Source organism: Homalodisca vitripennis, chromosome 2 (assembly GCF_021130785.1).
Source record: "Homalodisca vitripennis isolate AUS2020 chromosome 2, UT_GWSS_2.1, whole genome shotgun sequence".
In the NCBI taxonomy this organism is placed as follows: Eukaryota; Metazoa; Arthropoda; class Insecta; order Hemiptera; family Cicadellidae; genus Homalodisca; species Homalodisca vitripennis.
Window position 1 is genome coordinate 21,203,196 of NC_060208.1, and position 4,582 is coordinate 21,207,777.

The 4,582-nt window shown below is 31.9% G+C and overlaps 2 non-coding genes across 2 annotated transcripts; both read right to left on the reverse strand.

The window, feature by feature from the left end:
- Positions 1 to 3,387: 3,387 nt before the first annotated feature.
- Positions 3,388 to 3,459, reverse strand: Trnad-guc. The gene has a single exon. It is a non-coding gene; the product is annotated as a tRNA-Asp (tRNA).
- An 825-nt stretch (positions 3,460 to 4,284) lies between these two features.
- On the reverse strand, positions 4,285 to 4,356 carry Trnad-guc. The gene has a single exon. It is a non-coding gene; the product is annotated as a tRNA-Asp (tRNA).
- Between the last annotated feature and the right edge of the window lie 226 nt (positions 4,357 to 4,582).

Sequence of the window (4,582 nt, forward strand, 5' to 3'; positions counted from 1 at the left end):
CATTAAAAAATAATACCGATTGTGTATATGTATATCACAATGAATGTGTAATATATTTTTGAAGCGAAAGTAAACGAACAATTTACTTTCTAATGGGTCGTTTACTGTGTATTTTTGTCAGTATATATATATATATATATATATATATATGTGTGTGTGTGTGTGTGTGTGTGTGTGTGTGTGTGTGTGTGTGTGTGTGTGTGTGTGTGTGTGTGTGTGTGTGTGTGTGTGTGTGTGTGTGTGTGTGTGTGTGTGTGTGTGTGTGTGTGTGTGTGTGTGTGTGTGTGTGTGTACGGAAAAAAAATATATATATGAACTGACAAAAATACACAGTAAACGACCCATTAGAAAGTAAATTGTTCGCTTACTTTCGCTTCAAATATATTGATTTTTAATTCTAAGCATTAAACATTCATTGGTAATTTTAATATTTGAATATTTTAATAGTAAATATTCAAATATTAATATGTTAATATTTGACTATTTAAATATTCAAATATTAAAATTAACCGAATTCGAAAGTTGAGTTTATCTCTATTTCACCTTCCGCTTATTACCGTCAAAAATTTAATCTCATACAGTAGGAGACATTCCTGGAACCTGGAGCTCAAGTTCGTCAGAAGGAATTTTTAAAAAGTCGATGATGAAGATTTTCAAAACGAACCCATTGCTCAGTTTCGATATAAGAGACATCTAGACCACAAAAGAGATCTGCCTGGTTTATTCAGCAGCCCACCCAGTGTAATGCAGATGAAGAAATCTTCTGTAGTGTCTAACTGAGGAGTATGATAATCAACTGAAAAGTGCAACAACGAATAGAATTTTCTGGAAATACGTTAACAGTATTGCGATTTAAAATGTAATATATCGATGATAAATCATGTTAATGAAATCAATAATTCGTTTTAACAAATATTAGAACTAAAGAAACACGTCAGTCTATCTTCATCTGTCTTATTCTATTCTAAATCGAGGTAGAAATGGCAAACCAAACTTTGCCGAAACAAGCTTTTGTTCAGTAAACAAGGTTCAAAGTTCAAAGGAGTCAGTAAGGAATACAACGGCTGCGTCTAACTCGACTTCGGGAACCTGTCAATCAGATCCACCACCAGGATAACAAAGTTGGTGGTGAGGGGAGGGTTGGGGAGTGTATGGGGTGTGAGGGGTGGAGGTTTAAAGTTCTAGGATATAGGAAGACGTTGGGTTACTGGTTACTTTATCACTAAGGCTAATTTATAATTTTTGTGTTACGTATGGTCTAACATAGCTAATTTGATTCAGTGTAAGATATTTCAGTTAAGAGTAGGAGGTAGTAAATTGATTGACCTTGGGATTTTTCATATAAGAACAATGTTAACCAGCATGTACTGTACTTCCATATTGATTGTGGTAGAGTTATACATGCATCATTTTAAAGGTGATGTTAAACTCTTTTTTGTATTTTTCCATGTTTTTATGGATTGTTCAAAAAAGGTTTTCAAACTCTGTTGTATTTCATCTTTTAAATATTCCAAAAGTATACAATTTGTGAAAACTAAATCGCCTCCATATAAAATTCATCTTTTATCGTTTGATAACATATCAGGCGTTCAAAAATTATCATATTGCAACTTTATACTTGCATAAGTTACCTTATAAACCAACAGCAAAGATATATAGACTTAAAAAATTCGTCTACAATATACAAAATAATTGTAATGAGTTTGATATTTACAAACGACAGTCGCACATGAAATCTCCATGTGTGGTGGAAGAGATGTTCTAATAAACAAGTTACACCAAGTTCTATATTTAAATTTAAATATACAAATACATACAAACGTAGCAATGTCAAATTCGTTTCTTGTGCATTTTTCATCCGATTTTGGAAAAAGGTGTTCTAACGATACTGTCTTTTTGGGGTGTTATATACAAGAAAATCGATTAACATTTTTTACTTTTATCTCTGTATCATGATTTATGCCAACAAATGTCTTAAGAGACATCCTGGAAAATAGTTAATTTTTTATCCTACAAATAGGGAGGATGGTTACAAAATTAAGTGATGTTATTATCAGGCAATTTAATTGTTTTTGTGATATTTCTTGTTCTATCATTTCATGAATCGTCTGAAGAGTTTAAAAAGGGATGAAAGTACTTGGAAAATTTTGCCTTCTAAAACGTATTTCCCTATATTTTATGAGTTAGGAATTTTGCCCCTTCAGCATCTTTTTGTGTTCAAAGTTTTAAGACTCTTTTATTCAAGATGTGGTAACCACGGAACAATTGGTTTGATATATGCTACAAGAAATATTTACCGTAGAATTTTCAGAATGCCTAAAGTTAACAAATCATTTTTTAAACACTCTTTTTGTTATCTCGGACCACATTTATTTAATAAGTTGCCTTTGGAAATAAAAAGTTTAAGCAATATTAGTAAATTTTGTAACAGATTAAAGATATGGTTGTTTACTCAGCAGAATTTAATTTATTTTTAAATTGTAGTCTCCCTGGTCTATGTGTATATTTGGTAAGTGAGATCTTTTTCCTTTTCTTAAATTGTTTAGTATTAGTAAATGTGTAAAAAATAAACAGTAAATGCTTTAGTTTTTTTCATTTCATTTGTATAACATGTATTATGCAGTGTAAGTTGGTCAGCTGTGTCTGACAGACGTCACAGAGAGCCGGCTCAGGTGTTTTTATAATTTTGAACTCTGGACTGTGGATGATAATAATGTTTTCATTATGTTATCACCGGCCACACTACTTGAAACAGTGGTCGGTTAATTCCCAAGTATTGTACCTTGTAATATTTGTAGATATTTTTTGGTGGAATAAATCATTTATTCATTTATTCATTTATTCATTTATTCATTTATTCATTTATTCATTTATTCATTTATTCATTTATTCATTTATTCATTTATTCATTTATTCATTTATTCATTTATTCATTTATTCATTTATTCATTTATTCATTTATTCATTTATTCATTTATTCATTTATTCGTATTATGATTCTTAAGTAAAAAACATATTTTATTGCCATAAACTTCCTTCATCTATTAGTTAAAACTGTGAATGTATTAACAACACGTGTTGTACTTACTACCAGTGTAGTTTCTATGGAAAGTCAATCGATTTTTCAGGCAAACCTACAATTCAATATTTTTCAATAATTAAATTTTGGAAGACATGCAATTTTTAACTTTCATATGTTTATTGGGTAATTTATGTAAAATAATTAAATTGTTAGAAAAAGTTTATGTTGAATGACATTTATTTGGTAAATTGTATGACAAAAGAATGAATAGAATTAAAAAAATAATACCATAATAATAACTGGCGTTTTTCAATAATAATACATATGACACATGCGTCAGATCGCTGAGCACAGCAAAAATAAACCTCCCCGGCGGGGAATCGAACCCCGGTCTCCCGCGTGACAGGCGGGGATACTGACCACTATACTACCGAGGACTTAAAGGCTATGTTGTCAGTTTAAATTGTCCCTTCTGTCCTTAGGGAGATTCCATTTAGGGTGGAATTTTGGGAGAGATAGCAGCAAGGAAAGGAAAGGAAGGAGAATGAGAAGCACAAAATTACCACGAACAAAAGAATAATACACCAAAGTTAATCAATGTAGGTTACATAAGAAAAAATATATCTGAGTAGGAAACAAAGTCTTTCCTAACGTATACTATATTACTTTTTATCGTATCTACCCTAACAGAGAGGGTTCTTCCAGGGTTTAGATTTGAAGGTGTTCTTGTTATCATGGCTTTTATATTAGTTATTTACTTCAACTTAATACTTATTTAAGTGTCGTAAAATAGGTTAGAACCTTTCACTCATTGGAACTACACTAGGCATCGGAAAGGGACTTAGATCCTCACACTAGTTGATTATGGACTTGGGCTTGGAAATGGATTTAAATCTTCAAACTCGCCGAAACTGGGCATCGGCCTCGGAAAGGGGGTTAGATCTTCTCACTCTTTGAAAAAAATAGACTTTTGTCTGAAAAAATATCTGATAGTGGATAAGCTCATGTCACAAAAAATAGACGTAGTTTCGAAAAAATTGGGAATATTTACTTATAAAATAAGAGCCTCTTCATCAGAAATGAGATTACCTTGTTAGTTCGTGTCATTTTGTTAAGCGTATCATGTTCTATTTTTTAAAACGTATTCCTATTTACAAATATTTACTAACGTATGCTTATATAAACTATACGTCAAAAAGACTATAACATTCATACATAATATCAATGCTGCAAAATAAAGTGGTGAGTGACAAAAATATAACCTCCCCGGCGGGGAATCGAACCCCGGTCTCCCGCGTGACAGGCGGGGATACTGACCACTATACTACCGAGGACTTGAAATTTTGAGTCGTTATCCAAAATGTTTACTTTGGGGGCAAAGTCCAACTGAGAAGAATTCAAAATCGAGTGACTACCATGGCTAACTTATGTAGAGAGAGAGGAATGATAAAGGAGGAAAGGGATGTGAACGTCGAGATTGGTAAAACTATTAGATAATAAACCAGAACATTCTTTATTTTGCACATGAACCGGCATGCATGGTAATAAAAGAAACTCTAA